General features: G+C 41.8%; 1 protein-coding gene across 3 annotated transcripts in view; it reads right to left on the bottom strand.

Moving 5' to 3' along the window:
• The window catches only part of LOC138642761 (uncharacterized), a 272,058-nt gene that overhangs the window by 116,405 nt on the left and 133,880 nt on the right, over nucleotides 1-21,773 (bottom strand). Inside the window, exons 3-4 of one of the 3 annotated variants that reach the window (XR_011314099.1) lie at nucleotides 2,167-2,335; nucleotides 972-1,300 (exon numbers count right to left, since the gene is read on the bottom strand). The exons of 1 other annotated variant lie outside the window; for it this stretch is intronic. The gene's annotated coding sequence lies outside the window, so the exon portion shown is untranslated. Of the gene's footprint in view, nucleotides 1-971; nucleotides 1,301-2,166; nucleotides 2,336-21,773 lie in introns of those variants that run through there. One more of the 3 variants, XR_011314095.1, reaches the window with a different exon arrangement.

The raw sequence follows: 21,773 nt of genomic DNA, 5'->3' as shown, positions 1-21,773 counted from the left end.
GACTTTTGGTTCTCAAAATTGGCTGGATTAGATATCGGACGCTATGTTGCATTTAATTCAACATATGTCTCCTCTGATCCCAGGGCACTTCACGGCAATATAACAACTAATCTCACATAATTATATGCGAGAAGAAGAAGAGATCCCAAATCACAATTAAAACCAATATGTGGGTTCAAGATACTCACCACACCTCTAGATAAATTCCTTGAGGGATGAATTGTCCAAAATGGAGTCAAATGTGACAGATTTTCTACGTTTTGGCAAATCAAGGGCTTTGCAAATGCAACATAGCATCTAATCTCAAATAATTATATGTGAGAAGAAGAAGAGATCCCAAATCACAATTAAAACCAATATTTATTAATAAGTGTTAAAAATAACATGATATAAAAGCAAAAAATACCGTAGGGGACACCTCCGTACAAGGATATATGTACATATACACTAAATATGATATCTAGTTAATACTAGAAAGTAACTCTACTGCATTAAGAGAATGCCCACAAAAAAATCAACAGATCAATCTGGACCTAATTCCAAACAGTAATTGTCACAACAAGGTGGTTTTTGCATCACATGGTCACATGATATGGCCAGCATATAGTGCCCAAACAATACTATAATAACCTATGAGAAAGTAATCATACACGGCGTGGTGGCCTCTAATTGCTCTGGCAAAAATGCTGATCAAGACATTTGTGACAACAAAAAAGTTGTCCACCTAAAGTAAGACCTCTTTCCAACAATTGCTTTTGTGAGTGGGTCAAAAAATGTTTAGACAGATTAATTACCTTCATCGTATCCTTCGGTTTTCTCTGTCCATCGTATCCTTTGGTTTTCTCTGTCCAGAGAAAACCAAAGGATACGATGAAGGTAATTAATCTGTCTAAACATTTTTTGACCCACTCACAAATGCAATTGTTGGAAAGAGGTCTTACTTTTTCCCCTTCCTCCCACTTAGACCCCTTTATTGCGATAAAGGATTTAAACTTGTTTGCAAGAAAAATTGTTTTGAAAAGGTTATATTTTAAACCAGGAGACATTGATCCCATTTTTTCGGCTACAGTGGAAGATAGGGAGGTGATTGAAATTTTGGAATCCTTGGAGGCTGAACAACAGGAGGTTATTACTATCCCATCTTGCTTGTTTTCTAGATCAAAGATTTTTTCCAGCTCTTAGCCTATGTCCAGCAGTAGAGGTCTTTACGCGGTTGGTTAGTAATGACATCCAGGTTTTGGCACAATCCCATAGATATAGGGATAACTTGTCCAGGGAGGAACGTGATGCTCTTGAAGATCTGAAGGGATGGGATGACATTGTGTACAAGCCAGCAGATAAGGGAGAGAATTTGGTAGTATGGCCCAAAGAAATGTACAAAAGACAGGCCCAAAAACTACTTAAGGAAGATACATGTTACAAAAGGTTGAGTTTTAACCCGATTTCCTCATTTCAACAGGAATTGTGATTCTGGAGAGAGCGTTCAGTGATGGCCTTTTACTAAAACCTTTTTAGACAGCACCCGTGACTACCAGCCCAAATTAGCAACATTCTACCTGATTCCCAAGGTACATAAGAATGCTCTGGACCCCCCTGGGTGACCTATTGTGGCCGGCAATGGGGGGCTATGTGAGATCTTGCAGATGTGGTTGACTATTTCCTAAAACCAATTGTTTCCACTCTTCCTTTCTTTGTTAGGGATGCTACTCAAGCCCTGCAGCGTATCGACCAGCTACAATTAGAGGAAAATCAAGTTTTGGTTACAGCTGACATTGAAGCCCTCTACACCTCTATCAGACATAGTGATGGGTTGGCAGCTACAGCATGGTTCCTGCGTTCTAGTAATATTGAAAGCCGGCTGGCAGATCTCATTCTGACTTTACTGGAATTTCTCTTGAAGCACAATATCTTCATTTTTGATATTAACATCTATCTCCAACTCCAAGGTACGGCGATGGGGGCCTCTTGTGCCCCCTCGCATGCTAATTTATTTTTGGGGGCCTGAGATAAGGATATATTCCTAGGGGATAGCATTGAAGAAATGGGGCAGGTCCAGAGTTGGATGAGATATATTGACGACGTGATGTTCGACTGGGAGGGCACAGAGGAAGGCTTGGAAACATTAATGAGGAAGCTTAATGATAACGAGATTAATGTGAGACTCACCTTTAAATCTGGCAGGAGTTTGGAGTTCCTTGATATTTGGGTGGAAACCGCAAGTGATGGATCCATACATACGGACGTGTCCAGGAGGCCAACGGCGACAAATTCATATCTGCATGCTGACTCTTCACACCCGGCCAGCGCGATTCGAGGCATCCCTGTAGGTCAGTTCCTACGTGTCAAATGAATATGTTCTGATGTTACAACTTTTGAGAGACAATGTGAGGATCTGACTAGGAGATTTGAAGATAGGGGTTATAGTCGGAGGATGATTAGGAGAGGATATAGAAGAGCTGTGGCCACTACTAGAAATGATCTACTGTACCGTAACAGGGTCAAAGACAAGGGGGACAATAACCAGGTTCGCTTCATATCCACCTTTAATGAACAATGGAACAACTTGAAGGATTTGATTAAGAGACACTGGAATGTCCTTTTAACAGACAGAATTTTGAAGCAAGTACTACCCATGTCTCCACAGTGTGTGGCTCGCTGCTCTGCCAATGTCAAGGATTTATTGGTGCATAGTCCCTATGACCCTAAACGTTCTTCCAGCAATAGACTGTTATCACCAGGTTTCTTTTCTTGTGGTTTATGCAAAGCCTGTTTGAACTTGGATAAATCAAAGAAATATTGTAACGCTGATGGTACACGAATACACTATTATATGACATCCATAAGCACCTCACATGTACCTCCAAAGGAACAATATACCATGCTACCTGCCCATGTGGGAAAATATATGTTGGTCTTACCACCAGAGAATTCAAATTTAGGGTAAGAGAACATGTGTTGGATATTGAGAAGGCTTCAACTATTGAGAATGACACTCTTTTGAAAATGCTACCATGTCACTTTAAGAAATATCACAAATGCAACTCTCGGGGTCTACGGATCAAAGCCATCGATCAATTGGATTTGGGGGCTAGAGATGGTGACGTCAGTGAAGCCCAGGCACAATTGGAGTGTCGCTTGATTTTTTGTTTAGGTACTATGAGCCTGGCAGGATTGAATGAAAGCATGGGTTTCTCTGCATTTCTGTGATTGGCGTCTTTTTAGGGGGTTGAGGGGTGTTACTATGTTATTTATTTATTTTTATTTATTATCATGTATTGTTTTATTTCATCTTCTAACTGTTAATTTCTGTGTTTTAGTATATGAGTGGTCTTCCAGTGTATCGGTTTTCCTATGGATATCAATTTCGTGAAGAATTTTGAAGATTATGTATCAATATCTAGTATATTTCATCTTGGGGTGGATGCATAACTGTCACATAGTGGGTTATTTTCGTGGGGGTGGGATTTCAGATTTTACAGTGTATACATATTTATTGATAGTATTATATGGTGGGTAGACTATACTCCTGATAATAGATTATTACCATAGTATAGAGGAATATTAACATACCGTATATATTTTTTGAATTGGTTTTATTATTCATGGATTTTGGTCTATATGTATTAATGTTTTTTTATATATATATATATATATACAGTACAGAGCAAAAGTTTGGACACACCTTTTCATTTAAAGATTTTTCTGTATTTTCAGGACCATGAAAATTGTACATTCACACTGAAGGCATCAAAACTATGAATTAACACATGTGGAATTATATACTTAACAAAAAAGTGTGAAACAACTGAAAATATGTCTTATATTCTAGGTTCTTCAAAGTAGCCACCTTTTGCTTTGGTGACTGCTTTGCACAATCTTGGCATTCTCTTGATGAGCTTCAAGAGGTATTCACTGGGAATGGTCTTCCAACAATCTTGAAGGAGTTCCCAGAGATGCTTAGCACTTGTTGGCCCTTTTGCCTTCACTCTGCGGTCCAGCTCACCCCAAACCTTCATGATTGGGTTCAGGTCTGGTGACTGTGGATGCCGGGTCATCTGGCTTAGCACCCCATCACTCTCCTTCTTGGTCAACTAGCCCTTGCACAGCCTGGAGGTGTGTTTGCGGTCATTGTCCTGTTGAAAAATAAATGATGGTCCAACTAAACGCAAACCGGATGGAATAGCATGCGGCTTCAAGATGCTGTGGTAGACATGCTGGTTCAGTATGCCTTCAATTTTGAATAAATCCCCAACAGTGTCACCAGCAAAGTACCCCCACACCATCACACCTCCTCCTCCATGCTTCCTAGTGGGAACCAGGCATGTAGAGTCCATCCGTTCACCTTTTCTGCATCGCACAAAGACACGGTGGTTGGAACCAAAGATCTCAAATTTGGACTCATCAGACCAAAGCACAGATTTCCACTGGTCTAATGTCAATTCCTTGTGTTCTGTAGTCCAAACAAGTTTCTTCTGCGTGTTGCCTGTCTTTAGCAGTGGTTTCCTAGCAGCTATTTTACCATGAAGGCCTGCTGCAGAATGTCTCCTCTTAACAGTTGTTGTAGAGATGTGTCTGCTGCTAGAACTCTGTGTGGCATTGACCCGGTCTCTAATCTGAGCTGCTGTTAACCTGCGATTTCTGAGGCTGGTGACTAGAATAAACTTATCCTCAGAAGCAGAGGTGACTCTTGGTCTTCCTTTCCTAGGGCAGTCCTCATGTGAGCCAGTTTCTTTGTAGCGCTTGATGGTTTTTGCAACTGCACTTTAGGACACTTTCAAAGTTTGCCCAGTTTTTCAGACTGACTGACATTCATTTCTTAAAGTAACGATGGCCACTTGTTTTTCTTTACTTAGCTGCTTTTTTCTTGCCATAATACAAATTCTAACAGTCTATTCAGTAGGACTATCAGCTGTGTACCCACAAGACTTCTGCACAACACAACTGATGGTCCCAACATCATTTATATGGCAAGAAATCCCACTTATTAAACATGACAGGGCACACCTGTGAAGTGAAAACCATTCCCGGTGACTACCTCTTGAAGCTCATCAAGAGAATGCCAAGACTGTGCAAAGCAGTCATCAAAGCAAAAGGTGGCTACTTTGAAGAGCCTAGAATATAAGACATAATTTCAGTTCTTTCACGCTTTTTTGTTAAGTATATAATTCCATATGTTTTAATTCAAAGTTTTGATGCCTTCAGTGTGAATGTATAATTTTCATAGCCATGAAAATACAGAAAAATCTTTAAATGAGAAGGTGTGTCCAAACTTTTGGTCTGTACTGTATGTATACCCTTTTATGGGTTTATTGAGAATTATGGGTAGGTTTTGTATGGGTAACATATTATGCACTTTTTCACTTTCCAGCTAATTTAATAGCAGCAAATATATATTGTAATCAGTGATTATAGGTATTCTCACATATTTTATTTTATTTATTTTTTTGTACACAATAAAGATACACTATGTGTAATCACTTACTCTATTTATTTAAGCACCTTGCACTTTCATAACATTGAGGCACGTTTATATTTATTCTATTTAATTAAGCTATAAAGTGCACATAATATGAAATAGCCTTTTCTCACCCGTAATAAAGGGGCACAATGTATTATTTTTGCTTTTTTATTTAGGTACTGTCCCCACGGCTCACATGTCTTCTTTCACCAGTTTCCCTGTATTCCTTCTCCTCTTTACTGCTATCTGGTGAGTGTGCATGCGTTGTGATCCTGCCCTCGGTCGCATCCTGCGACGGTCTTACACTGACACGCATAGCTTGGGCTTGCATGTCATTGAGCATCGGCAGGAAGCGCATCATAGGGAGGGGGCGGAGTCACACGCGATGCACCGCTATTACCGATATGCTCAGCAATCACCTCTCCTATATAAGCACAGTTGCCCCTCACCTTGGCATGCCCCAGAAGAAGCAGGAGGCAAAATGTGCGTCGGGGTGAGGGGGCACTGTTGTGAATTCTGCTTTTGGGCTCCCTCCGGTGGTTGTAGGTGGTAATGCAGTTGTCCCTGGGCTGCAGTCCTGGACAGGTGTATCTGCTGATTGCAATTCTGACTGGGGTATTTAGGTTTGCAGGACTCATTAGTCCTTTCCAGTTGTCAATGTTTCTTGGGAAGTGTTGGACCTCTGTCTGGCTTCTCCTGCTTAGCTGCCAATTCAGCAAAGATAAGTGTCTGTTTCTTTTTTTATGGCACACAAGCTGTGTGCTTGTTTTTTTATTGTATTCCTGCTCTGTGTGTAGGAGTCTCTGGAGTTGCAGATATACGTTCCACGTCTTTAGTTAGATGGAGGAATTTTTTGTATAATCTGCTGTGGATATTTTTGGAAGGGTTTTAATACTGTCCGCACAGTACTCTGTCCTATCCTTTCCTATTTTAGCTAGAGTGGCCTCTTTTGCTAAATCCTGTTTTCTGCCTGCGTGTGTCTTTCTTCTCCTACTCACAGCCAATATTTGTGGGGGGCTGCCTATCCTTTGGGGTTCTGCTCTGAGGCAAGGTATAATTCCTATTTCCATCTATAGGGGTATTTAGTCCTCCGGCTGTGACGAGGTGTCTAGGGTTTGTTAGGTCCACCCCACGGCTACTTCTAGTTGCGGTGTTAAGATCAGGATTTGCAGTCAGTATAGTTACCACCTACTCCAGTGAAAGTTTTCATGCTGCTCCAAGGTCACCGGATCATAACAGGGCACCATAAGCACAAGGTAACATATTTCCCTCCTGCATTGTATGATATTTTGCTTTCACACTGGTCCACTTTAGGTGATTGTTCGGGTCACAGATGTCTTGATCAGCATTTTTGCCAGAGTAAATAGAGGTCACCACGCCGTGTATGATTACCTTCTCATAGGTTATTATAGTATTGTTTGGGCACTATAGGCTGGTCATATCATGTGATGCAAAAACCGCCTTGTTGTGGACATTACTGTTTGGAATTAGGTCCAGATTGATCTGTTGATTTTTTGTGGGCATTCTCTTAATGCAGTAGAGTTACTTTCTAGTATTAACTAGATATCATATTAAGTGTATATATACATATATCCTTATACGGAGGAGGTGTCCCCTATGGTATTTTTTGCTTTTTTATCATGTTATTTTTAATAATTAACTTATTAATAGATATTGATAGATAGATTTAATTATTAACTTATTAATAGATATTGGTTTTAATTGTGATTTGGGATCTCTTCTTCTTCTCGCATATAATTATGTGAGATTAGATGCTATGTTGCATTTGCAAAGCCCTTGATTTGCCTAAACATAGAAAATCTGACATAACTGACTCCATTTTGGACAATTCATCCCTCAACGAATTTATCTAGAGGTGTGGTGAGTATCTTGAACCCACATGTACTTCACGGAATTTTAAAACATTGGACCGTGTAAATAAAAAAAAATTTTTTTCCTCAAAAAATGTTTTAGCCTCAAATTTTTCATTTTTGGAATACCCACATGTGGCTGTGCAGTACAGTTTGGCCACATGGCGAGACTCTAGATGGAAGGATCACTATTTAATGTTTTGAGCACAGATTTTCCTACAAAAGTTTGCAGACTCCATTTGCAAAGCCCCTATGTGCCAGAATAGCAGAAACCTCCATCAATTCACACCAATTTTGAAATTACATCCCTCTGGAAATTTATCTATGGCTGTAGTGATGATTTTGATTCCATTGTTGTTTTCCAGAAACAAGCAGAAATGGACGTTGCATGGTTAAAATGCAAATATGCCATTGTAGTGGTCAGTACCTTATAGTGCCCATACATTGTGCTCAGCTCGTGAGTCTGAAGAGATGCACCCATAAATTAAGTGGTTAGGCACAATGTGGGGCTCCAAAGTAGGGGACATTTGGATTTAGTAACTCATATTTCACTGGATTTCCATCGGTAGGAGCTATGTTATTTTTCCAGAGGCTTTTTGCTACCACTAATGATGATATCTCCTATATTTCTGTTAACACATGATGAACCTGAGTGGGGACTTGTTTTTTGTAGGTTCAGTAGAAGCTTTTATTGCTGACATTTTGGATCAGTTTACATTTTATTGTAGAGATGGGCAGACCCCTGGATGTTCTGGTCCAGCGGGTTCGGGCAAAAATTTAAAAAAAGTTTGGGTTCAGGTACCAGAACAGTACTTACCTGGACCCCATTCACTTAAATGGGGGGCCCAAGCATCCAATGTTTGACACGCTGTCAAGTGCATGACAGATGGCAAACATCACTTCTGATTGGCGGTAAAATCATTACCGTGGGTTAGACAACCACGGTTCCCATATGGTCAAATGACAGTGTGAGCTCACAGCTGTGATCAGTGGTATAACATTTACCTCCAGTCGCTGGTGTCTGCTGATGGGACTACTTCTCCCATGAGCTGCTGCCTCTAATAACAGTGAGAGCAGGAAAGGATGTTGGGAGTATTCATCAGATGGTGCCTGAACTGTAAATAAATAATATTTTTAAAAACCGGCGTGGGTTCACCTGTATTTTTGATATCCAGCCAGACAAAACTCACATCTGGGGCCTTCAACCCTCATCTGTCAGCTGTCAGCTTCAGCAAGACTGGTTATCAAGAATAGACTCTATTCTTGACATTATTTGAATAAATAATAAAAAATGGCATGGGGTCCCCCCCATTTTTGACAACCAGCCTTGCTAAAGCAGACAGCTGGGGGCTGTTATTCTCAGTCTGGTAAAGGGCAATTGATATTGGACTCCCTCAGCTTAAAAATAGCATCCTGCAGCTGCCCAGAAAAGGCACTTCCAATTCTGGCACTTTGCCCAGCTCTTCCCATTTGCCCTGTAGTGGTGGCAAGTGGGGTAATTTTTGCGGGGCATCTAAAAGACACCTATCCATTACTAATTCTATAGTTATATTTTAAATAAACACTCAGCCAGAATAAAGTATTTAATTTGAAATAAAAACAAAACACACTTTTCCTTTCTTTATTTAAAAATAACAAACACAGTTATACTCATCTAATACCCATTCCATTGAATCCCACGTCTTCTGTAATAAAACAAAAATAAAAACAATAATATCCATCACCCAGCCAACGTATCATAATCCATGTCTGGGGATTAATAGTATTCAACCTGGATGGGGCCAAGATGTGACAATCCTGACTGAGAACCACTAGGGAATAAGCTGTTGGGAGCACAGCATCAGTGAGCAGCGGTGACCTCATCGAGGAGCAGAGGCGAGTTCACCGCAGTTCACAGGGAGAATTTTACAGCGGTGAATTTGAACTGCAATGAACTCTTCTCTGCACCGTGAGACTTTTTCTCATGGTGCTGAGGTCACTGGAGTTCATTTGCCCAGCTGAGAACGCAGGCTCAGTGACCTGCAATAACCTGCTAACTGATGCTGTGCTCGCAGCAGCTCATTCCCCCAGTGGTTCTCAGTCTGGAAGGTCGCATCTTGGCACCATCCAGGTTGAAAACTATAAATCACCAGACACGGTTTATGATGTGGGACAAAACATCAGACAGGTGAGGGATATTGTTGTTTGTTATTTTGGTTTTATTACAGGAGACGAGGGATTCAATGAAATGGGCGTTAGATGAGTATAACTGTGTTTGGTATTTTTAAATTAAAAAAAGGAAATATGGTGAAGTCCGTGTTTGGTGTCCGTGTCTGAACAGTAGGTGTTCAGTACGGACATCTAAGTTTACTGTTTGGGTTCGACTATCTCTAATCCCGTGCTTTACGCTGAACACTTATATTGGGTTTCCATCTAAATCTACAAAATATGTGATTCGGTGCTATACTCTAGGCATCAATTCACTAATGAAGTAGCGGAGATACTCTAGACTCTGTGTGACTTGTGTTTGGCAGTGTTCGAGTCACGGTTCCTCCCCTTAGTGTGTCTGTTAAGCAGTTATTGACAGCTTGGCTCTCCAACCTGGCTCATGGGTGTACTGACCAATAAGTGCATTTGTTTGACAGCTCGACTATCCAATCTGAGACTGGGAGGCATCGGCTGTCTCCAAGTATTCATTATCCCAGGTGATTGCCATGCTACTTAACTGAGCTGTTTCTTCCAAACCTCTGCCACACGTACATTCAGCTAGTCAGGTTTGTGCTTCCTGTACCTTGAGTTCTGTATGCTTGATCTTTTGTTACTCTTGGACTTCGTTCTAACCATCCTTCTGTTTAACCCCTTCTGCTCTGATCCATTATCCTCTTGGTATTCTGACCTCAGAATGTTACCTGACCACACTATTGTCTCTTCCTTCTGTTTATGACATACCCTCCTGCCTTCTGACCATGGACTCCTTGACTATTCTGACTCATGGCTTGGCCTTGAGAAGTGACTAGTGTCACAGTCTGGCTTTTAAGATGTCCAAAAAACTGTGGCCGACCGCACCCTTATGCACGCCTAAATAGGCAAACACCACCAGATCATAAACCAGACTTTGTCCACAATACCTCCATTTGATTCAGTATAGGGAGTCTTCCTCCAGGGGCTCTGTCTAAATCAAGTATTCCAGAGATTTACATGGAAATCCCAGTGTATGTGCTCAGCATAGAGCGCAGGATAAATGTGAGCCAAGTCTTACTGCAATCTTTGGGAGGCAGAATGAATAAATAAACAGCAAGGAAAAAATTGGTTTTATTTATTTTTTACGGTGTTCCTCTTGCGGTGTAAGTAATTAGACAACTTTATTCTTCTGGTCGCTGCAATTACAGTGATACCAGATTTATATAGACTTTTTATAGATTCTGTTAGTATTACACACAAATAATCCCTTTTTTAACAAAAAAAAGTTTTTGCATCGCCATATTTTCAGAGCTAAGATTTTTCTGTATTTCAGCCAACATGTCATGTGGGGGCTTGCTTTTTTCAGGACATGTTGACGTTTTTATTGGTGCGATTTTTGAGCACATAATAATTTTGGATCACTTTCTGTTGTGATTTTTGAGAGGCAGAATAAATAAAAAACAGCAATTCAGAGAATGTTTTGGAGATTTTTTTATGCTGTTTTGCATACGTTAAAAGTGATAAGATAGCTTTATTCTTCAGGTCCTATTACAGCGATACCACATTCATATAATTATTTTTTATATTTTGTCGCTTCTACACAATAAAAACTATTTTTTAGAAAAAATATTGGTTTTGCATCACTGCATTCCAAGATCTATAGCTTTTTTATTTCCACTGATGGAGCTCTATTGCATCTTGTTTTTTGCTGAAAAGTTTATGTTTTCAGCGATATCATTTTTATTTACATTTATCTTTTTTATCGCATTTTAATCCACTTTTTTTCTGGTGGTATGAAAATCTATAGTTTTTTGACACTTTTAAAAAAAATTTTTATGGTGTTCACTGTTGGAGTCAACTAGTGGGACAGTTTTAAAGGTTATGTCATTCCGGAAGTGGTGAAACCAATTATGTGTACTTCATTATTATTTTTTAACTTAAATATGAGTATTTATTGTTGTAATATATTAGTTCTTTATTTTGTGTTTTTTTAAATAATTTTTCAATCTTTTTCTTAAGTTTATTTAGTCCCTCTATGGGACTTTAACTTTTATTACTCTGAACAATGGTCTCATGCATTGCAATACAGATGTACTGAAATGCATGAGACCTGTGAGGTTACATTGGCACACCATGAGGTTATTGTTTGACATCTGAGTGCCATAGCAACCATTGGCTTCCTGTGATTTCATCACAGTGGTGCCAATTGGGGTGAGAGAGGGAGACCCTCCATCTCACAACCTTCTAAATGCTGTGATCACTACCGATCATGGCTTCTGGAGTGTTAATCAGTCAGGGGTGGCGAGAGCACCGGCCATGGCTGTTACTGCAGGAGATCGGCTGTCAGCTGAGCCAAGCTCTCGGTGGTGATCTTTCAGCACTTCCCGCTGATCACATGTTTTGATTGGTTAATATAGATTGACTGACCGATCACAGCAATCAGAGGGCGGAGACGGCTGAAATGGGTCCCCACATGTCTATTAATGACTGCTTAGACAAGGAAAATGGTGTGCACTCAGGTCAGGGACAAGGAGGTGCTGGTAAACTGACCATGAGGTCAAGTCAATCATTCAAAAAAGATTACCGCACACTCAAGACTGGTAAGATGCAAAAGGTGTATGCCAATTTTATTGAAGAAAACAAAACAAAAAAGAAGTGGTTGCCACATTCATATTCATTTGAAATAGACAAAAAACCCGACGTTTCGACCCTCCCGGGTCTTACTCATGGGGTTACTCAAGTCCTTTGACATAGATGCATAATAGTGGCAGTGGTAGGGGGTGTACGACCGATCCCTTGTTAAGGCACAACCTTATAATAAAGCCAGTCCGGGCAGAAGTGTCCCGGGAGCACAGAATCTGGGTGGTGAGGGCCGTTAGACACCTAGTGAGTCTGAAAAGGGTCCCTGGGAGGATAAGCGGCGCATCCCGCGCCTTGCTGCGATGTCCTGGGGGGAGACCTGGAAACTGACAGCACCGAGCTGTCAGTTTGTGTTTTCACACGGTGATAGCTCAAGTGCATGATGGGTATAGCACATCATGACGCGGGAACTGACAGCGGCTCATGACGTACTATATTCATCATTCGATGTTCAGGGGTTAATAAAAAATAATACATTCTACTTATGGCATACAAATACACCTATTATACGTGGACAAACCAGGAGAGGTACACTATAAAGTAAGGTGAAAGAGATTAATATAACTCAACCCACAATTGACAAATAACAACTATAGAGGTTACTAATTACTTTGCACTATAAATCAGTTAAAAAATAAAACATATTTTTCTATAAACCTGAAGCCACAAAAATTTAGTGCTTTAATGAGGGAATAAGATGTCTTGAAACTCTAAAGTTGTGTAGATGCTTAATAAAGTGACTTGTTTTAAATTATGGAGTAGACTCGGTTCAAGGGTCATTACTAAATTAGCATAATACTGTATGCAGGCACCATTAATTCACATATTGTCTATACCGCTACTAGTGTTGACTGCATTGTCATGGTGATTCTGTGCAGGCATCAAGCAGCGCTATGAATTCCAGCTGAGCTTAATAGTATGAAAATTACCTTGCTTTATTCTCTGGCATATAACTTAGCATTAATATAATGTAAACAGAAGTTAACTGTGTAATTCCATGAAATTCCAAATTTACTTAGTTTATGCATACAAAGCAATCATCATTGCATATCATACAATTTATTTTAAGGTTAACTAAATGTACCAGAGATATTTATGGTAGTATATGCCATTAATGCTTGATATATTGGGTACCCTTTCTAGGACCCCTAAAAACCAACACCTGTTCAACTTGGAGCGCCCCCCTCCCCGTGTAGGTCAATGGGGTACTCGGTACCGGGCCCTTCTATTCCCAGTGGGGATGTCACGGTGGCTGATCCGGTCCGTGGCCCTATGGGAACGTCCGTTGAAAATGAGGGAAAGGGCTTTAAAGGGATATAGTTCGTGTCGCCACCTGTGGTATTCGGTCAGGGTGACCGACGCTGCTTAGGGGTCCGCTGGGGTGATGTTATGGCAGCCAGATGGTATACCTTCCCACAGGTGAAGTATGTCCCCAGGGCTTCCCATAGTGTAGAAGTGGATAATGGATGATGTAAGGTGCAGTGAATATTGAGGACACAAGGTTGCAGTCTCTTTACCTTTACTGAAGACTTCAGCATCCACAGTCCAGGGTAGGGACCACAGGGTAGGCAGAGTCCAGCCGGACTGAAGGCAAATCCAGAGTCCCCTTATCCAGGTGGAATTCAATAGCCTTCCTCTAGCGCCTGGGCATTGTAGTAACTCCCTGCTGAGCAACTCGGCAAGGTCCTCACAACTATTGTAGATGTTAAGTCTCTTCTCTCTGTCCCCCTTACAGGTAGGACAAACCCGTATGACTGGTGGCCTGAGGCTATTTACAGGGACCCTAGAGATGCCCCGACCCCACAAGTTGCCACCTTGCCTCCTGGGTAAATGGTCGGGCAGCTAACGTGGAATTAACTGTCCTGCCAGTCTCTGAAGTAACGGCATAGAGATCCTTACTCCCTCGTGTTCTGGCTACCGGTAGTGCGCTTCAGAAGGAGGTAGCCTGCTTCTAGCGGGTCTCCCTCTGATATTCTTCCCCTTTTGCTATGACTTCGTTGCTCACTCACTGCAACACAATTCCTTTCGTGTCCTTTCTTAGGATTCTGCCGCATGGGATGTAGGCGCAGCTCCATGTACCTTCGTCTTCCACAGGCCGCAGTCTGGAGCTGGCTGGAACCCACACCAACCAGCCTCTGCCAAACCCGGTCGGGACTCACTGACTATCTCCTACTATTTCCAGTCAGCTTCTGTCTAACTTCCTAACATTACTGCAATGAACCAGGACTCTGGGGCGCTGCAAACTCCATTTTGCATTACAAGTTGGGCTTCAGCCCCATTCCCTTGAGGACATAATTTAGGCGAAACATATCAGGAAGCATGTGCAACTGTATCAAGCATAATGACTAAAACAATCTAAATATGATACTGTTACAGACGGCAGCAGTTATTTACAGTGGGGAAAATAAGTATTTGATACACTGCCAATTTTGCAAGTTTTCCCACCTACAAAAAATGTCTGTAATTTTTATTGTAGGCACACTTCAACTGTGAGAGACACAACCCCTTAATGGACAGAGGTATTTTTGTTTTTGCATTTTCATTTTTTGCTCCTCTTCATTCCAGAGCCATAACTTTTTTATTTTTTGGTCAAAATGGCCATGTCAGGGCTTGTTTTTTGCGGGATGAGTTGTAGAGTTGAAATATATCATTTGTTTTACCATATAGTGTACTGGAAAGCTGTAAAAAAAATTCAAAGTGCGGTGAAATTGCAAAAAAAGTGGAATCCCACAGTTGTTGTTTTTTTTACCATGTTCACTAAATGCTAAAACTGACTTAACATTATGATTGTCCAGGTCATTCCGAGCTCATAGACACCAAACATGTCTAGGTTCTTTTTTATTTAAGTGGTGAAAAATAATTCCAAAGTTTGTTTAAAAAAAAATTGCGCCATTTTCCGATACTCTTAGAGTCTCCATTTTTTGTGATCTGGGGTTGGGTGAGGGCTTATTTTTTGCATGCCAAATTGACATTTTTAATTATACAATTTTGGTGCAGATACGATCTTTTGATCTCCTGGTATTGCATTTTAATGCAATGCTGCGTCCACAAAAAAACCCCGTTATTCTGGTGTTTTGACTAGTGTTGAGCGATACCTTCCGATATTTGAAAGTATCGGTATCGGATTGTATCGGCCGATATCTGAAAAATATCGGATATCGCCGATACCGATACCCGATACCAATACAAGTCAATGGGACACAAATATCAGAATGTATCCTGGAATGGTTCCCAGGGTCTGAAGGAGAGGAAACTCTTCTTCAGGCCTTGGGATCCATATTCATGTAAAAAATAAAGAATAAAAATAAAAAATATGGATATACTCATCCCTCCGGCGGACCCTGGACTTTAGCGGTGTAACCGGCAGCCTCCGTTCCTAAGAATGAGCGGGTGAAGGACCTTCGATGACGTCACGGCTTGTGATTGGTCGCGTGACTGCTCATGTGACCGCTCACGCGACCAATCACAAGCCGCGACGTCATCGCAGGTCCTTCACTCGCTCATTCTTAGGAACGGAGACTGCCGGTTGCAGCGGTTACAACCAGGGCGCGTCCGAGGGTGAGTATATCAATATTTTTTATTTTTATTCTTTATTTTACACATGAATATGGATCCCGATACCGATTCCCGATATCGCAACAATATCGGAACTCGGGATCGCAATACTTGCGGTATCGGAATGCTCAACACTAGTTTTGACTTTTTTCCCATTATGGCATTTAATGAGCAGGTTAGTTCGTTTTTTATATTGATAGATTGGGCAATTCTGAACTTGGTGATACCAAATATGTGTATATTTGATTTTTTGATTGTTTTATTTTGAATGGGGCAAAAAGGGGGTGATTTGAACTTTTATATATTTTTTATTTTTTAAATATTTAATAAAACATTTTTTTTTTACTTTTTGCATGCTACAATCGTCTCCATGGGAGATTAGAAGCTGCAGTTGTCTGATCTGCTCTGTTACATAGAGGCGATGATCAGATCGCCTATATGTAGCAGAAATGCTCACTTGCTATGAGCGCCGACAACTGTGCGATGCTCAAAGCAATCTGGCTATGACAACCATAGAGGTCTGCTAGAGACCGCTGGTTGTCACGCCGACCCATTGGTTACCCACGATCATGTGACGGGGTCACCAATGGGCGGGTTTAGTGACGCGCTTCTGGTAAGCACAAGTTAAATGACGCTGTCAAAGATTGACAGCAGCATATTACTAGTTAACAGCCACAGATGGATCGCAATCCCAACCGGGGCTGTTGCAGGGACATGTCAGCTGTGTATATCAGTTGACATGTGCTCGGAAAGGTGCGGGCTCACCGCCAGATCCTGCACCAAACAGGGGGAGTCCGACATCAGCGTACTATTACGCCCGATGTCGGAAAGGGTTTAAAAAAATGCAGAAAATCACGTTGTATGATTTTTACGCAATTAATCTGCATTTTATTGCATGAAATAAGTATTTGATACAATAGAGGAATAGAACTAAATATTTTGTACGGAATCTTTTCTTTGCAATTACAGAGGTCTGACATTTCCTATAATTCTTGACCAAGTTTGCTCAAACTGCAGCAGGGATTTTGGCCCACTCCTCCATACAGATCTTCAGATCGTTCAGGTTTCAGGGCTGTCACTGGTCAACATTGAGTTTCAGCTCATTCCAAAGATTTTCTATTGGTTTCAGGTCTGGAGACTGGCTAGTCCACTCCTTAGTTGCCCTGGCTGTGTGTTTCGGGTCATTGTCATGCTGGAAGACCCAGCCATGACCAATCTTCAATACTCTTACTGAGGGAAGGAGGATGTTAGCCAACATCTTGTGATACATGGCCCCATCCATCCCCCAACAGTGCAGTCGTCCTGTCCCCTATGCAAAAAAGCCCCCAAAGTATGATGTTTCCACCACCATGCTTCACTGTTGGGACAGTGTTCTTGGGATTGCACTCATTCTTCTTCTTCCTCCAAACACGGCGAGTTGATACCAAAAAGTTCTACTTTGCTCTCATCTTACCACATGTCCTTTTTCCATGCCTCCTCTGGATCATCCAGATGGTCATTGACAAACTTCAAACGGGCCTGGGCATGTGCTAACATGAGCAGGATGTCCATGCATGCCTTGCAGGATTTTAATCCATTATGGTGTAGTGTGTTACTAATTGTAATGCTTGAGACTGTGGTCCCAGCTCTCTTAAGGTCATTGACTAGGTCCTCTCATGTAGTTCTGAGCTTATTCCTGACCTTTCTCAGAATCATCATTACCCCACAAGGCAAGATATTGCATAGAGCCAAAGACCAAGGAAGATTGGAAGTCATCCTGTTTCTTCCATTTTCTAATAATTGTGCCAACAGTTGTTGCCTTCTCACCAAGCTGCTTGCCTTTGTCCTGTAGCCCATACCAGCCTTGTGCAGATCTACAATTTTGCCCCTGGTGTCTTTAGCCATCTCTTTGGTCTTGGCCATTGTGGAGAGATTGGAGTGTGATTTGAGTGCATGGACAGGTGTCTTTTATACAGGTAACAAACTCAAACAAGTGCAATTAATTCAGGTAATGAGTGCAGTGTAGAAGGGCTTCTTAACCCCTTTCTGACCTCGGACGGAATAGTACGTCCGAGGTCAGATCCCCTGCTTTGATGCAGGGCTCTGCGGTGAGCCCGCATCAAAGCCGGGACATGTCAGCTGTTTTGAACAGCTGACATGTGCCTGTAATAGGCGCGGGCAGAATCGCGATCTGCCCGCACCTATTAACTAGTTAAATGCCGCTGTCAAATGCAGACAGCGGCATTTAACTACCACTTCCGGCCGGGCGGCCGGAAATGATCGCATCGCCAATCCCCGTCACATGATCGGACGTCGGCGATGCTTCAGAATAGTAACCATAGAGGTCCTTGAGACCTCTATGGTTACTGATCCCCGGCAGCTGTGAGCGCCACCCTGTGGTCGGCGCTCACAGCACACCTGCAATTCTGCTACATAGCAGCGATCTGATGATCGCTGCTATGTAGCAGAGCCAATCGTGCTATGCCTGCTTCTAGCCTCCCATGGAGGCTATTGAAGCATGGCAAAAGTAAAAAAAAAGTAAAAAAAAATGTGAAAAAAATAAAAAATATATAAAAGTTTAAATCACCCCCCTTTCGCCCCAATCAAAATAAATGAATACAAAAAAAAATCAAATCTACACATATTTGGTATCGCCGCACTCAGAATCGCCCGATCTATCAATTAACAAAAGCATTAACCTGATCACTAAATGGCGTAGCGAGAAAAAAATGCGAAACGCCAGAATTACGTTTTTTTGGTCGCCGCGACATTGCATTAAAATGCAATAACGGGCGATCAAAAGAACGTATCTGCACCAAAATGCTATCATTAACCCCTTTCTGACTTTAGACGTACTATCCCGTCGAGGTGGGGTGGGCCCGTATGACCAACGAAGGGATAGTACGTCATATGCGGGGAGCGCGCCGCCGATCGCGGCTGGGTGTCAGCTGCTTATCACAGCTGACATCTGGCACTATGTGCCAGGAGCGGTCACGGACCGCCCCCGGCACATTAACCCCCTGCACACCGCGATCAAACATGATCGCGATGTGCCGGAGGTGCAGGGAAGCATCGCGCAGGGAGGGGGCTCCCTGCGGGCTTCACTGAGCCCCCCGCAGCAACGCGATGTGATCGCGTTGCTGTGAGGGTCTTACCTCCCTCCCTGCCTGCTCCAGGCCCAGATCCAAGATGGCCACGGATCCGGGTCCTGCAGTGATCTGACAGAGTGCTATGCAAACTGTCAGATCATTGATCTGTGATGTCCCTCCCTGGGACATAATAAAAAAGTTAAAATAAAAAATTTCCAAATGCGTAAAAAAAAATAAAAAAAATATTCCGAAATAATGAAAAAAAAAAAATATTATTCCCATAAATACATTTCTTCATCTAAATAAAAAAAAAAACAATAAAAGTGCACATATTTAGTATCGCCGCATCCGTAACGACCCGACCTATAAAACTGGCCCACTAGTTAACCCCTTCAGTAAACACCGTAAGGAAAAAAAAAAAAACGAGACAAAAAACAACGCTTTATTATCATACCACCAAACAAAATGTGGAATAACACGCGATCAAAAAGACAGATATAAATAACCATGGTACCGCTGAAAACATCATCTTGTCCCGCAAAAAAAGAGCTGCCATACAGCATCATCAGCAAAAAAATAAAAAAGTTATAGTCCAGAGAATAAAGCGATGCAAAAATAATTATTTTTTCTGTAAAATAGTTTTTATCGTATAAAAGCGCCAAAACATAAAAAAATGATATAAATGAGGTGTCGCTGTAATCATACTGACCCGAAGAATAAAACTGCTTTTTCAATTTTACCAAACGCGGAACGGTATAAACGCCTCCCCCAAAAGAAATTCATGAATAGCTGGTTTTTAGCCATTCTTCCTCAAAAATCGCAATAAAAAGCGATCAAAAAATGTCACATGCCCAAAAATGTTACCAATAAAAACGTCAACTCATCCCGCAAAAAACAAGACCTTACATGACTCTGTGGAACAAAATATGGAAAAATTATAGCTCTCAAAATGTGGTAACGCAAAAAATATTTCTTGCAATAAAAAGCGTCTTTCAGTGTGTGACGGCTGCTAATCATAAAAATCTGCTAAAAAACTTGCTATAAAAGTAAATCAAACCCCCCTTCATCACCTCCTTAGCTAGGGAAAAATTAAAAATTATTTATTTCCATTTTCCCATTAGGGCTAGGGTTAGGGCTAGGGTTAGGGCTAGGGTTAGGGCTAGGGTTAGGGTTAGGGCTAGGGTTAGGGCTAGGGTTAGGGTTAGGGCTAGGGTTAGGGCTAGGGTTAGGGCTAGGGTTAGGGTTAGGGCTAGGGTTAGGGTTAGGGTTGGGGCTACAGTTTGGGTTGGGGCTAAAGTTAGGGTTAGGGTTTAGATTACATTTACAGTTGGGAATAGGGTTGGGATTAGGGTTAGGGGTGTGTCAGGGTTAGAGGTGTGGTTAGGGTTACCGTTGGAATAAGGGTTAGGGGTGTGTTTGGATTAGGGTTTCAGTTATAATTGGGGGGTTTCCACTGTTTAGGCACATCAGGGGCTCTCCAAACATGACATGGCGTCCGATCTCAATTCCAGCCAATTCTGCGTTAAAAAAGTAAAACAGTGCTCCTTCCCTTCCGAGCTCTCCCTTGTGCCCAAACAGGAGTTTACCCCAACATATGGGGTATCAGCGTACTCAGGACAAATAGGACAACAACTTTTAGGGTCCAATTTCTCCTGTTACCCTTGGGAAAATACAAAATTGGGGGCAAAAAAATAATTTTTGTGGGAAAACAAAGATTTTTTATTTTCACGGCTCTGCGTTATTAAACTGTAGTGAAACACTTGGGGGTTCAAAGTTCTCACAACACATCTAGATGAGTTCCCTGGGGGGTCTAGTTTCCAATATGGGGTCACTTGTGGGGGGTTTCTACTGTTTAGGTACATTAGGGGCTCTGCAAACGCAATGTGACGCCTGCAGACTATTCCATCTAAGTCTGCATTCCAAATGGCACTCCTTCCCTTCCGAGCCCTCCCATGCGCCCAAACAGTGGTTCCCCCCACATATGGGGTATCAGCGTACTCAGGACAAATTGGACAACAACGTTTGGGGTCGAATTTTTCCTCTTACCCTCAAGAAAATACAAAACTGAGGGCTAAAAAATAATTTTGGGGGGAAAGTTTTTTTTTTTTTTTCACGGCTCTGCGTTACAAACTGTAGTGAAACACTTGGGGGTTCAAAGCTCTAACAACACATCTAGATGAGTTCCTAAGGGAGTCTAGTTTCCAAAATGGTGTCACTTGTGGGGGGTTTCTACTGTTTAGGTACATTAGGGGCTCTGCAAACGCAATGTGACACCTGCAGACAATTCCATCTAAGTCTGCATTCCAAATGGAGCTCCTTCCTTCCGAGCCCTCCCATGCGCCCAAACAGTGGTTCCCCCCCACTTATGGGGTATCAGCGCACTCAGGACAAATTGGACAACAAATTTTGGGGTCCAATTTCTCCTGTTACCCTCGGGAAAATACAAAACTGGGGGCTAAAAAATAATTTTTGTGGTAAAAAAGTTTTGTTTTATTTTTACGGCTCTGCATTATAAACTTCTGTAAAGCCCTTGGTGGGTGAAAGCGCTCACCACACATCTAGATAAGTTCCTTAGGGGGTCTACTTTCCAAAATGGTGTCACTTGTGGGGGGTTTCTACTGTTTAGGTACATTAGGGGCTCTGCAAATGCAATGTGACACCTGCAGACCATTCCATCTAAGTCTGCATTCCAAATGGCGCTCCTTCCCTTCCGAGCCCTCCCATGCGCCCAAACAGTGGTTCCCTCCACATATTGTGTATAATCACACTCAGGACAAATTGGGCAACAAATTTTGGGGTCCAATTTCTCCTGTTACCCTCGGGAAAATACAAAACTGGGGGCTAAAAAAATAATTTTTGTGGGAAAAAAATTTTGTTTTATTTTTACGGCTCTGCATTATAAACTTCTGTGAAGCCCTTGGTGGGTCAAAGCGCTTAAAACACATCTAGATAAGTTCCTTAGGGGGTCTACTTTCCAAAATGGTGTCAATTGTGGGGCTTTTCAATGTTTAGGCACATCAG

This window comes from Ranitomeya imitator, chromosome 6 (genome assembly GCF_032444005.1).
Source record: "Ranitomeya imitator isolate aRanImi1 chromosome 6, aRanImi1.pri, whole genome shotgun sequence".
Classification (NCBI taxonomy): Eukaryota; Metazoa; Chordata; class Amphibia; order Anura; family Dendrobatidae; genus Ranitomeya; species Ranitomeya imitator.
This window is presented reverse-complemented; position numbering and strand designations above follow the sequence as displayed.